This window comes from Vespula pensylvanica, chromosome 16 (genome assembly GCF_014466175.1).
Source record: "Vespula pensylvanica isolate Volc-1 chromosome 16, ASM1446617v1, whole genome shotgun sequence".
In the NCBI taxonomy this organism is placed as follows: domain Eukaryota; kingdom Metazoa; phylum Arthropoda; class Insecta; order Hymenoptera; family Vespidae; genus Vespula; species Vespula pensylvanica.
In genome coordinates, this window is record NC_057700.1 from 822,705 (window position 1) to 837,341 (window position 14,637).

The 14,637-nt window shown below is 38.4% G+C and overlaps 1 long non-coding RNA gene across 1 annotated transcript in view; it reads left to right on the forward strand.

Moving 5' to 3' along the window:
• Window positions 1-890: 890 nt before the first annotated feature.
• Window positions 891-14,637, forward strand: part of LOC122634957 — a 14,040-nt gene continuing 293 nt past the window's right edge. Inside the window, exons 1-3 of the long non-coding RNA XR_006328523.1 lie at window positions 891-2,073; window positions 14,267-14,521; window positions 14,598-14,637. The exon at window positions 14,598-14,637 is cut by the window's right edge and continues 293 nt beyond it. This is a non-coding gene — a long non-coding RNA (uncharacterized LOC122634957). The remainder of the gene's footprint in view (window positions 2,074-14,266; window positions 14,522-14,597) is intronic.

Genomic DNA, 14,637 nt, shown 5'->3' on the forward strand with positions numbered 1-14,637 from the left:
TTCGAATCAAATCCGTACATCTCGGCGAATTGTTATTAGCAAACAATGACCGTTATATCGTCCGAATGATATTTATGGGAACGAATTTCTCGTCAAGTAGGCCAATGCACTTTCGACCGATCTTATTTTGCCTGATGGATCTTTCACGATATTATTTTTAATTCTTTTATTTTCCTTCAAATTTCATGATTTCACTCGAATATTTTATTTATAATCGATTGTCTTACTCCGTTATTATTTCAATCGTGTTACACGTTTCTCTTAAAATTTTATACGTACGAGGTTACACGTAATCACATTATTCCGAGACCGTGACGATCATCCTATTCGATATTAATTAAACGATCAAGATCTCGCAAGAAGGATTCCTTGACCTACAACGTCCAGAAACTTTGGGAGTAAATCCTATTCTATCAAACCCATTTGCTTTCGTCATTTTGCCTTTAGCATTCAATCACAATATCCACGTTCTAATCGAGATAGATTGGGTATTGTCGTGTCTTACATTGTATACGTCGCGGATTAAAGCCTTTACCTGTCAGACACACTCGCACACACGTATATGCGTTTCGCGGCTTTGCAATGGCTCTCGGTTGACGCGATCATTTCGACGTTTAAATATTTGACGTCCTACGATCGATCGATATTCTCGTTACGAATTACGCAAACTAGAGGAATCGATTCGTTTCCAATCATGTCCATTATCGAAGATTGTAATAGACTCTGTGTTTTGCATATTCCATTAAAGCGTTTTATTCTATTAAAATTATCATCTTTTTTTTTTTTTAATATTTGAAGATGTACAAAAATAACAATTATTGTTTACATCGTTTATAATCGTTCGTTCATCTATAACTTTATTATTTATCGTTACTTTACGACTACGGTGATAACGTTTATAATCGATTTTATTTTTATCGGCATATTTTTCGATAACCTTTAAAAATTCTTACGATTTCGAAGGAGGCACGATCTTATATATCTCGTTGAAAAGTCTATTTCAGCAAACGACAGCAGCAGGGGCATTGAAAATCAACGAGTCGACGAGATTCCGTCAGACGTTCGAAAGAACATCGGCGAAAAAGCATCAAAGATTCAAGGAACATCCTTGCTCGCTTCTCTTGGCAGAACCCTTCTTGAAATTAGACAATGGCGAGACTACGGTCATCTTGTCTCTAGCCACGTTCTTTCCGTCTTCTTCTCTCTCTCTCTCTATCTCTGTCTCTTTCCCTCTCCGATACCTGTCACCACAGAAAATCCCACGCTCTTGCCGAGCTCAGGGTGTGACCTGGATACCGAGTTTCTAAGCTTTAACCCGAAGCTTTTGCTCTTCCGGACTTACTCCCTTCCTTCGAGTCTCGTTTGCGGGAGACACAGCGACGACGACGACGACGACGACGTGGCTTTTTGCGGCTGAAAGAAAGAATAAAGAGAAAAATAGAGAGAGAGAGAGAGAGAGAGAGAGAGAGAGAGAGAGAAAGGAGGGAGAAGAAACTCTGGAGTATTGGGAAATGGGACGAGCCAACGTAGTAGACCTTTTTGGGATATCGGAAATCCGAAAGTGGTAAATCTCCGAAAATTAGTGGACGTGGACTTCTCCTTTGACCTTTCCCTTGTTTCTGATCAAGAAGAAAGCGAATGAGCACGTGTTGGCTCCTTCTAGATAGTGGTTATTGCCCATGGGATTTGGAAATGGTATGTATTCTGGCATGCTCGATACTTACACTCACTGAATATTCCAAGTCCTAGATATCTCTTCGTAGGATATCGAATAGAGAGGACGAAGGGGGAAAGAGAGAGGATGTTTCGAACTTTCGACGATGTGTCCGCTCCACAGTTATCCGTCAGAGCAGACGGCGCCGAACTTTATCGTTACTTGCTACGTCACTGATAATAATAGAGTCAGACCACGTTAGGGACTAACCACTTCTCGTCTTTCGAATTCCCTCTTCAGAAGATCGATTTCAACAACGATGTAATTCCTATGAATCGAGAAATACAAGTTGCGCGTCTACACGATTAGGATGTTTGTCATCGACGTTGAGAGCTGATATTAATTATTAATTTACGAAGGTACGTGTTTTGTTATCTATCCAAATAGAAATTAACTCGTATCGTATTAACGAAATATACGTGTATAGATTTAGTTAAATAATTAATAAGCTGCATCTACGATACAATAGAATACGACTATATATAGATGTTACGAATTCGATGATAATTAAATTATCTCGAATAATTGTCTATTCGAATCTCTACGTAATGTATCGAATTAATGAATTAATAGTTGCGATCGAAGAATCTAATATCACTGTTTTATTTTCGGAAAATATTTTTTTTTTCCTACAACATAACGCAGCGACATGCGAATACAGAAACGTAGAAGCGAAAACGAGCTGGAACGGAAAGGTATAACCGAGGTGGCGAGGATGTATCGTGAGTTCGCTTTGAAACTTCGAGAGAGGACTGAGAAAGAGAAGGAGAGAGAGAGAGAGAGAGAGAGAGAGAGAGAGAGAGAGAGAGAGAGAGAGAAACTTTGACACGGTTGCACGCGCGGTTCATGGGAAATTAGTAACATCAGCCTCACCATTTTAACCTTTGCCATTGCTGATTACGACTGCCAAAGGACGTCTAAATACCGTAAATGTAGATAGACTTGTATGTATATGTGTAAATGTATCAGTATGGGTGTTTGTACGAATATATATATACATATGCAGATGTAAGTGATATACTTCGCGTAGGTACGAAGAGTACTCACTCGTTTGGTCCTCGTTTACGAAACTCCCTCTATAATAATTGCACTAGTTCGTCGAATCGGTCTTTTGTAAAATCGTTGCTCCCCCACCAGCGAGAAACGACAAAGCGGATGCGGCAATACAATCAGCGCGTTGCACCGAAACTTCGGCACCGCTTTCTCGCTGTAGAATATGGTTTAAATTTGCTCTGAAGACTTTATTGGTTTAAGAGGTTTTCGGCTTACGCCGAGAAACGACGAATATATTATTACGAAATAAATTAATTAATACGTTCGACGTACCCGAATGTTTCTCGACTATTCGTTTAACGTCACAAGCGAAGTCGAGCCATCGCATCGATATTGATTTTAATTTCTTTACGGAGAAGATGAAGGATGAAATAGCATCGATCGGTCAAAAAATATTTCAAAATGATTTTAATATTCTATTTATGGAAAAAATCCTTGTCACGACTCGATGATAGTTGGAATACCGTATGTCTTATTAAATAAATTCTTTTCAAATTCCAATGACATTTCAAAGAGATTTTAAGATCAAATTTCTTTTCATCTTCGCTTCTCTTCTCCTTCCTCTCTCTCTCTCTCTCTCTCTCTCTCTCTCTCTCTCTCTCTCTTTCTCTCTATGAGTGTTAAGGTTCCAATAAGAGAAAATTTATAACATCGATACTAGTATGATCCGATGCATCATATCGATATTGTTATACCTATACCTACGTGTAGGAACTATGGATACTAAGAAAATATCGATATCAATGTCTCCTTCTCTTTCGTAAAGTATTGTATTATGGAATACGAGAAAAGATCTCTGTCTTCGATGTAGATACGTAGAAGATACCGTAATAAAACTTGTAAAGTGTTTGAAGCTATACGAACAAGGAGGAGAGGAGCAATACTTTTCAATTTTTCTCTTCCTCGTTTTATCAAAGTCATCATTGTCTTTACGTTACTACATTTTTTTATATATATCCTATCATTGCGAAACTTGGAACGTTAACGTGAAAATTCGTAGTTAGGAGAGAACGATGATTATCCGTTCGTAGCATTAATTCGATTTCTTTTTCTTTATCTCTTGTTCTCTTTATCCCCATGGGATGGTGACACGCGAGCTATCGCGTTCGAAGAAAATGGGATCGACCTCAACGAGTAAATCGTGACGAAGGTGTTCGCCTTTCGAAGAGGATCGTCGATCTCGTCGGACCGAAGGAGACATTAAGAGGGCAGCCGGAACGATAAATCATGTGGCTTTCAGAAACGGCTAGAAAGCTCGACCGAAAACTTCCGTCGCATTTTTCCATGAAATTTCACCGAATAAAGAAATAGTAATAATAATGATAATAACAATAAAAAAAAAATAACAAAAAAAAGGAACGAAGAAGCAAAAAAAAAAGAGGAGGAGAAGAGGAGAAAGAGGAAGAAAAAAGGAGGGAAGAGAATAACGTTGAGCGAGTAAAAAACATTTAGCTCGAGTTTAAATGTTTCCCCTTTGTGTATTCACTTAAACGAGTTATGAGTGTCTACCTTCGCGAATAGCTAACCAAAAGCGAGCGAGCGAGAGAGGGAAAGAAAGAAATAGAGAGTAAAAGAAATGACTTACGGCGAGCTGTCCTGACAGTTTCGCCTTCCTTTTGAAATTCCCGCTTGTAAGGTGTCCGGATATAATCGGAGCTTGCTCTCTTGGAAATTTTTCCGACGCTTTTGACCTTTATCCTCTTTCTTCTTTTCTTATTCTGCTTTTTTTCCTCCTCCTTCTCCTCCTCTTCCTCCTCCTCCTCCTCCTCCTCCTCCTCTTTCTCCTTCTTCTCCTCCTCCTTCCTCTTACTCTCCTTCTCCTTCTTCTTCTTCTTTCCTTATAGTACCGCTACTCGGAATTTTGTTAGATATGTCTGAATTATGTCGTGACTGCCTTTGAAAACGTAAGGGTATGCTAATCCAACGATGTTATCTTTTCTCTCTTCTCCTCCCTTCGAACTAAGAGAAGATGTTTTCCTCTTTTTTCTTTCCTCTTTTATCAAGATATTTGCATGATTTATACTACGAATGGTCATTCGATACGTTTGATCGAGAATATGTAGGAATAATAATATTGAATGGAATAGTGCGTGACGGAAAATGCTTTTGCTTGAATTCGTGCTTTTTAAAAAAAGTTTTTTTTCTAGATTATCAGGACACGTATAATAGGGAATTATCGTATTAATATTATCGTGGAATGCTTCGTTTAAACAGCTTTATTATACTATATCGTGATTTAGAAATGGAGTTTGGTAAAGGAATAATGGAATAGCTTTGACCTTTCGTTTGAAATTATTTATTAACAAAATGGATGATTAATAAAATTGTAGAACGAGTGAGTAACAAATTAATAACTCGGCTTCTAAGTTAAATATTCGCAAAAGCGGAAATAATTTAAGAAACGGAAGTAAAATGGGCGAGAGGACGGGCCTTGAGGTCGTTCTACCGAAATGGGTCGCGTTATATTTGAGAGAATTTCGATGTCACCGGGCAATATTCTTCGAGATCCAATCTCGTCCTGGTGTTCTTCTTTGAAGAAGTCAGGACAAAGTCCGCAGTCATGTATAAAGGATCTCATCGTTCGGTAAGAAAAGATCGGAAGAAAGGCGATGCAATTGTAGCAAAAAACAAAGATCGATTCGTGAATGCCAAGGTCGAGCATTTGGATTTTGGGAGTCGCGTTAATTGTTAAGACATTGTTTAAGGAACCGAATATTTATGAAGCATGCGATAAAAAATCCAGATTGTGATTACTCGAGGATACGTTCTTCGATATTCAATATTTCTCCTTTCGTATTTCTCCTGCGGGTGCGCGTGCAATTTCATTCATGCAAAAAATAATTGATATCAAGGATATTTTTATCGTGAAAAATGGAGTACAGATTTAACCTGACATTATTCATGGGAAACATTGTCAACAAATGTTACAAGGAATCGCTAGATACTTGATTACTATCTAACTATTCAAAGTACTACGAATTTGGCTCTTTGATCTTGGCAAGGATCCATTAAATATATAGATAAGGAAAGGGAGAGAAATAGGAGAAAGAGAGAGAGATAGAGATAGAGAGAGAGAGAGAGAGAGAGAGAGAGAGAGAGAGAGAGAGAGAGAGAAGGGATGAAGGGAGAAGAAGGAAAGGAAAGGTGGCCGCCCTCTCGAAGTCCGTTTAATCCTTCGAAATCACAGCACGCGTCCTTCCCCAGTGGCTCATTTCACAGTCAAATTCACTTGGTCGACGTCATTCCTATTTCAGTGTTCTAGCAACGTCGTTTTACCCCTTCGTCTCTACGTTCTCCTCGTGTTATATCCTCCTTCTACTCGTCCTCGTCGTAGTCCTCGTGTTATTACTTGCGTCTCGCATTAACGACGTTAATTATTCGCGAAATACTGGCAGCGTAGTCGCGTCGTATCAATTCCACCTACCGAGCGCTTGGTTTCGTTGGAAGCGTGTTGTAACGAAGATTTATCCTTTTCCCGATTACAGCTTCTACCCTCTCTCTCTTTCTCTCTCTCTCTCTCTCTCTCTCTCTCTCTCTCTCTCTCTTTTATAAACCATTAAAGCAATGGTCGGATTCAAGGGAGAGAGAGAGAAAGAGAGAGAGAGAGAGACGGAGTTCGTTCTACGCCTTTTAAATCCGTGCCGTCCATTAAAGGCGTCTGCGAATTAACGTAGCACACTCGGATTTATTATCGTTTAACGACGTAAACGTACGTACACGTGTCTATATATATCATTTCGTACACATTGCTATAAAATTCATCGCGAGCGTAAAGGTAATATGAAAACGTTGGACAGGATATTGAACCTTTTTACTCGATTATTAATTTAATACGACATATTCCATGCCGTATGTTTGATGTCTTTTAGTCAAAGATTCGTTAGAACTTGCAACGGTATAATTGAAGTCTCGTCACACGTTGTTCAACGTTCCAGGATTATTTTTTCTTGTATCAAAATGATTAGAAAGAGAGCGAGTGGATCGGGTATTACGTGTCGTGATTTTTGAATGATTAAGGTTGTAATTTAATTTGCTCCAGAGAGAATACTCATTTTCTTTTTTATATTTCATTCGTGTTCCGTTTTCAAATTGAAAATAATTTTTACATTTAAAAAAAAAGGAGAAAGGAAATAATAGATATGCTTGATCATAGAGGATCGGATGAAATTTTCTAAAGTAATAGTTTAACGTCGATTTTAATCACGGGAAAAGCTCTTTTAATCCACGCGATCATTTGCGAGGTTCGATTAGATCATCGTCCTTTTGATTCCTTGAATTCCTATTAATCGTAGAATTCGATCGTTCGGACGATAAATTACAATGCGATTTGAAAACGATTAAAGCTCTGGTTATCGTAATTTTCGTCGTGAGAAGGTATAGGTACCTCGATAGGTATAAATCACGATCGAGTCCAAGCACTAAACGCGATAATGTAGTTACCGAGCTATATCGTGACGCATCGATCGTACCGATATGAGCCGTCGGCTTACCTCGACGTCTACGAGCATTCTCAGTCAGCAGTGCGAACGAAAATATCCTATCGAATCGAGGCTCAAACGTTCTGCTCGACGCTAACTGATCGTCGATCGATCGATTACGTTTCGAAATTAATGTTACGCTATATGGACGTTTATCGAGAACGAGCAGGTACGAATTTCAATTCGTTTTCTCGATCTCCATATATCTCTACCGATATTTATATAACATAGAACGAAATAAATTAAGTTACCTAAAATAACAATTTCCAGTGAAAAATGAACCCGAAGATAGATGTATTCGAAAGCAAATAATTCAAACTGCGTTCTTCAGTTTTCGTGACATTTATCTTTTTTCATAATTCAGAAAACAAAATGATTTATTTCCGACTATTTCGTAACTTTATCTCTTTTTCTTCTTTCTTATACATGTATATATATATATATATAAAATTTTTTTTTTCGATAATATTTTTCTTGGAAAGTATCTTGTTATTTATCAGCACATTTTACGCTCGTTCTTCCATCGTCGCATATTCGTCCCTTACCTCGTTATCGTTGCATATGCTTCGAAAATTATTCACTGAACGAGGAATATTCGATAAGGGTTGAGCTCTCTTTTTGGTACGGTCATGTCGCTCTCGTCGATCAAATAACAACAAGCCCTGCGGCTCTCATGAAGGAGACGCCGTTACGACCTTCGTCAAAGTTGCTCGGCGCACCGCAACCGCGTTTCCTCTTCGCAAAATCGTAATTGAATTCGACAATAACCAGACCGCGGCTTGCCACGTGGAGAGGATGCCACTATGAGACAGAGAAGACAAGAGAGTGAGAGGGGGAGAGAGAGAGAGAGAGAGAAGGAAGGAAAAGAAACTCTCTGGAGCTTGATAGAGAAAGAAAGAGACAGAGACAGGTGTGGAGAAAGTGAGAGAGAAAGATATAAAAAGGGTTGCTTCTCTTTCGCGTAATACATTTAATCTAACGACGAGAAATTCGCTGTGCCGCAAAGCGGCCGCGTTACGCGCCCATACACGAACGTAGTTGGAATAAAGTTAAGTTTCGTTTCGCCTTTGTAACCCGACGTCAGAGAGAGAGAGAGAGAGAGAGAGAGAGAGAGAGAGAGAGAGAGAGAGAGATCTTTATAATCGTATTGCTCATTTGGGACATTAGCAGCAAAGGAAAAGAGTGGTCGTCCAACGCAAGCTCGAAAGTAAATCGTAATGTACTTGCAAACTGTTCATATTTTCATACTTTTTGTAAACTATCTTTTCTTTAGAAGAACAACAGAAAAAGATAGATAAATAGAGAGAAAGAGAGAGAAACAGAGAGATACGAGAGACATTCCAGATCCTTTGTATTTCACTAGCTTGCGTCTTGACTCGCGGAATGTCGATTTCCTTGTAATAATCGATCAAGCTCGGTTCTTTCTTGAAAAGAACTTCGATATCTCGGATCTTTGTTCCAATTTCTCTTTCATCGATCGAGAGGGTAATATTCTTTGAAAGAAGTAGAGAAAGAGAAAGAGAGACATAGAGAGTGGAATGGAGAAGAAGGAAGGTGGGAGGATATAAGGTATACTTGTGTACGTTCTTTGGCGTAAGTCGAGCACGTTACAAATGCTTACGATCAGAAGATCGAACAAATCTTTTGCGATCGTAAGCTCCACATCGTTTTATAAATAAAAAGAAGAAATTCTTTGTAATAAATTATTACAGTGGCTCGTGCCGTAAGGAGAGAGTTTGAAACGCGAGAAGAGACATTGCCGTAGTTGTGTTCTTCGCTCGAAGGGTTTAATATTAAGGGCACATTTCGGGGAGTAGTCTCTCTCTCTCTCTCTCTCTCTCTCTCTCTCTCGCTCTCTCTCTTATCCTCTTGCTTACTCTGTACATGGCTACGCCCGTTCGTGACCCGATTTTCGTCGATAACGGCCGTTGCTGCACACCGATGTCTACATAATTCACAGAGTGAACGAAGTCGTCCGAGCCATCGCTTTCAGCCAATACAGGAGTTGGCTTGACACTTTAATCCACCGCGATCCTACGAATGTACTTCCGGATATTTGAATTGCTAATTCGTAGACCGAGTCAATCTTACAGAGAAGGCGAGAAATTTACTTCCTCGTCGTTTTCAAAAATCCTTTTTCCGTAATGTTTTTTCAATGTTAATGTATATACCGATAAAGAATTGCCTGTTTATACTGAGAAGATTGTGTTGGGTTTCGTAGATAAGTCACTTATTACATTTAAATCAACTTTCAATCAAACCGTCGATATTTAGAACGATAACGATTTTATTATATTTTACTAATAATGCTCTCAGCTGGATTCTGATTTATCATCGGTCAGAGAGATAGAGGAATGAAATGATTTCAGCTCGTTTCGCGTGCACGAAGCACGAGCGACGTTTCTCGCACTTTAATCCGTGTCGTGTTACCATTGACGATAATTAGTCTAAGTCAAGTTTATGTAACCCACGATAAAGGGGTAGAACGCGCGATTTGATTAATTGCATTCTGCTGACGGTTAGATCTATCGTACGAGCCGACGTATGTCGTGCTATTCTGCGATAATAGTTGTTACATCTTGTCCGCATTCAATACACTTTGTTCATTGATCGTCTTCTATTAAAACATTTTGATTCATATCTCTTGGCAAGATGAGAAATAGAAATATAGATAGATAGATAGGTAGATAGGTGGATAGATAGGTGGATAGATAGACAGAGAGGGAGAGAGGGAGAGAGAGAGAGAGAGAGAGAGAGAGAGAGGACAGGACGATGCTTTTCCTATTACGGAAAGTGAGACGAACTTCCAGAGAGTTGAATAGCAATTATGCAAAGTACGTTCTTTGAAACGATTTGCCAAGTTCGTTTATTACCTGAGTTATCAAAAAACAAAAAGATGAGAAAGGAGAGGAACGAAACGAGACAGTTTTATGAAGTAATAAATCATCGTGAATCGTTCTTCCTAATGCCATTCAAACTCAGTTTCTCTTATCGAAGTTTATCATCTGCAAAATCCTAGGCAGGATATAGCTAGGGGTATAGAATCATTTGAATAACTTAATGTTCTACTTAATCCGATAACGACAATAGTAGACGTAACGACGTATTGTCAACGATGTAACTTCAATACTAGTCATTATTATAGTAAACACGTAAAACACGAATCACGCGTGCACACAAACGTGCACGTGCGCCCATGCACACGCACATTTCTATTAGATTGTTCGTTGCATATTCGATCGCTTTGCCTTTTATTTTATTTATTTTTCTATATATTGTATATTGCATCATACGTGGACGCTTTTTTAAATCGACTATTTTTCTTTTGTTTAAATTTTTATAAGCATGGTTGTTACATACAATGGCCTTTCGATTATATTTAAACGAGACACTTTAAACGGTCAATGAAAATTTTATGCCAACGTTAAAGCTCCTTCCATTTGCATTCTCTTTTAAACGTTACGATCCTTTCTCGGTTTTTCTTTTTCCTTGTTCTTTCCTTTTTCTTTTTCCTCTTTCCCTTTCTTTCTATTTTCTCTTGTTTTCTTTATTCGCGCACACATCTTTAAAGAAACAAGCTTCGGAAAACGCAAGATCCACTTACGAAGAACTGTACTCGGTAGAATCGGAGATAGAAGTCGACACGTAATAGCGTCCACGTTTGCCATTTCCATTTTTCCACAAACTCGGCTAGGAACGAGCGAAAATGCATCCATGCAGACACTTCAACAATCTCTGGACATCGTTGAAACAAGTCGGTTTAAATTTTTCGTCGAGCTCGAGCCAATTCTATCTGCCCGACTGAAATTACCTCATCCTCTTTCACTATTTTGTTCTGTTTTAAAAAAAATTTTTCTTTTATTATAAAATAAATAGTCAACGTTGAAAAAATATGTATTGATATATCGGTCGAGGATGGATTGCCAAAAAAAAAAAGAAAGAAAAAAAATATTAACAAACTGAACGAAAAAGACCATTTCATTACTATAGACTCATTTTTCATTTCTATTCACGCGCGCGCGCGCGCACACACACACACACACACACACACATAACTCATTCACTTCCTTTTACTTTCTTCTGCTTTATGATTTTATAAATCTGTGGATATTACGTTGTTACATTGGCTTTTTTATAAAATAATATCAAAATGAATTTTGTAGTTTTCATCAGAAATGAATAGGGATTGTAAAGCCCCTGTACGGTATTTTTTTGCTATTCGTTCGAGAGGATTGCGTTGATCGGACAACGGATTTTTATCGAACTGATCGATACGTAGGAGGTGGTAGATAGGACGATCTGTAATCGAACGAACACGGAAAGTTTCGTAGAAAGAAAATGGTAGATGGAAGGAAAAATCACAAAAGCCATCCGTACGAGGAAACGAAGAATACGATCGACAACGGGCGTCAATTAGAGCGTGAAAAGATTTGTGTACTTCGATATGGAGAGGAAAAAAAGTATTGTAAACGTCATGAAGAACGATCGAAGTGTGCACCTCGACGAAGGTGAACGGAAAGAGAAAAACGTGAAAGAGAAAAACGATGGGTTGCGAACGAGGCTGAGCGCCAATAATGCATCCTCGTTCTCGCACTTCCTATACTCGAGTCCAAAACGAGACTTTAGAATTCTCAATGCGAGTTTATTCGAATAGAAATGGAATTAATTAGTTTCGTGAATTTGCGACGCCTGATATGTTGCCCGCCAAATTTCAAAGATTAGTTTCCGAATTCGACGTAAGTTAGTTCGATTGGCTCGATATTGTTATCGAAGCAATTAACTCGAGTTTAATTACAGAATGATAATCTATTACTTTATATCGCTTATTATCAAAAATATCGAATTACGTCGGATCTGACCGATGATTAAAAACTTGGATGCGACTCGAATACTTATCTCGACTATCGTTTTCCTTAGTAATTCGGATCTTTATTAAATCGCGAAGGATATAATCGGTGGTACGTTCAAAGAGTTTATTGGTCTGTTTGCCAGTAAACTTTTTCTTTACCATGAACCATTAATTATTACTTTCTGCTAAATGTCTTGGAGAAGGGAAAACTTTTAGAGAAGAAGTCTTACGTTTTCTTTTTGTATGAGATCGGATAGACTGCTTTTGGTAGGGAGCCCGAAACGTGGCTCGGGACGACTGAAATTCGGTGACCGAAACGAGAGACGACGACTCTTTTTCTTTTTTTTCTGTCTCCCCTGTCCTCTCTCTTTCTCTCTCTCTCTCTCTCTCTCTCTCTCTCTCTTTCTCTTACAGAAGAGGTAAAGAAGCGTTAAAAAATGTTCCACCGTCCCATTCGATTCGTATGAAACGATGCGTTAGAGACGAGAATAGTAGGAGAAAATACGATTTAACGTGGCGTGGTTCTGGTGTAAAGTATAAATATGAGGGGTAGGGAGATAGAGAGAGAGAGAGAGAGAGAGAGAGAGAGAGCCGACACCGACGGTACCAGCCGTGAGCCCGGAAATATGCTTGACGTTAGTATATTTACAGATAGTTATGTTGTAAATATCCTGCATATACTTGTCATACTGAGTTTTCAGAGTAAAGAGATAGAAAGTAGATAGATCGAGAGAGAAAGAGAGAGATACACACACAGAAAGAGAGAGAGGGAGAGAGAGAGAGAGGAAGAGAGAGACCATCAATTTACTACGTCGTTTAATTCTCGCGCGAGTCGACGAGAAAGATGTTTCAGTTAAATGAGAAAACGCTTCGGCCGGATTTGGCTTTCAATTTATAAAGTGGAAATACTCATCGTACGTTCCACGTCGTAATGTCTCCTTGGGGCTTATTAAAAGCGAATAAGCGGTGTTACGTGAAACACGCTTCGTAAGTAGGTATTGTATGTACTTACTACATATGTATATATGTATATACAAAGTTTCTAAGTAAGGAAAGTTATTTTCACATTTCTCATCTTTGCTGTGAAATATCGATAAGATATCGTACTCATTCATTTTATTTCCTTTGGATTAATTTTCTTCAAATGCATAATTTTCTTTAAAATGCACTCCGTGCACCATTTATTATCTATTTTAATTTCATGAAACATTAAATTCGTATTAGAATTCGTCCGCTAGTTTCAGGAAACGAAGATACGGAACGAAATCATTCATTCTCTCAAAGGAATAATTCGATTTCTTTTAAGAACGATTTAACAACAAATGAAATGTACTACGAATTAATAATCACAATATTTGTAGCAAGGCTAACGTTGTCTTAAATAGGTTCTTTGTTATAGAGAGAGAAAGAGAGAGAGAGAGAGATAAACATAAACAGAGACAGAGATGGAGAAAGAAAGAGAGAGAGAGAACGTTTCCAACATGTTTCTATTTTATTCTCGCTATTTGGCAACAGTCCTAGTATCTCGAATTTTAGTAAGGATAGGTCCGTCGACGAAACCAGGCGAAGGCGAATCTGCGGTCTCTTCGTTTCCGATTACCGCGCCTATTTTCAATGTGCTCTTTTCGTTCACCAAAGTACGACAAGCTCGAATAATAACGTTCGAACTACGACGTTTCGTAGTTCACTTTTACACGATTGCTCTCTCTCTCTCTCTCTCTCTCTCTCTCTCTCTCTCTCTCTCTCTCTCTTTCTCTCTCTCTTACTTTTTTTATTTTTCTCTATTTCTTTTTCTCCCTTTCCCTTTTTCTCGTACCACCATCGTACATTTTATAGTCCGTAAGCTTTCGTCGGAAAACATATTTCACAGCTTTCCAGCTTCAAATCCATTTGCAAATCTCTTTTTTTTTTCTTTTTTTTCGTTTGCACGGACTCGTAGCGACGAAATTTTCACTCGTCGATTCGCTTTGGTTAAAGAACATCGAAGTCATTCTATTTGAAAACTTTTACTCTTTTAAGTAAGAAATTTCTAATAAAAAATCCAGCAAATTTCCAATTTCCGAAGGTATTCAAACGAGTCATTGAATATATTATACGTATATCATTAATAATTCCACGCATCGAACATTTCTATCAAATTAATCTCGTTTCGTTCTTTTTTTTTTTTTCCAGACATTCGAGAGACCTCGTATTAATCGGATTGGTTAATCCTTCCTCTTCTTCTTCAAGTTTTTACCAAAGGATAGGGACACATAACAAGAGAAAAGAAAGAGAAAATAAAACGACGTAGGTGATCGTACCAAATCGGGGCTCAGTCAAAACAGAAATAAAACATCCTTTCTCAGTCGAGAAAAAAAGGGAACCAAAACAAAGCGAACCAAGTCAAAACAAAAGTACAACAAAAGCAAACAAAACAAAAAGGGAAAGGTACACGTACTTTGGTTAGATATACCATAGGTACTACGGCTGGCAGGCCACTCACCGAGACAAACGTTTTTATTAGGAAAAATCAGGAGGCGAGACGAAAATCTAGGACCGAGCGC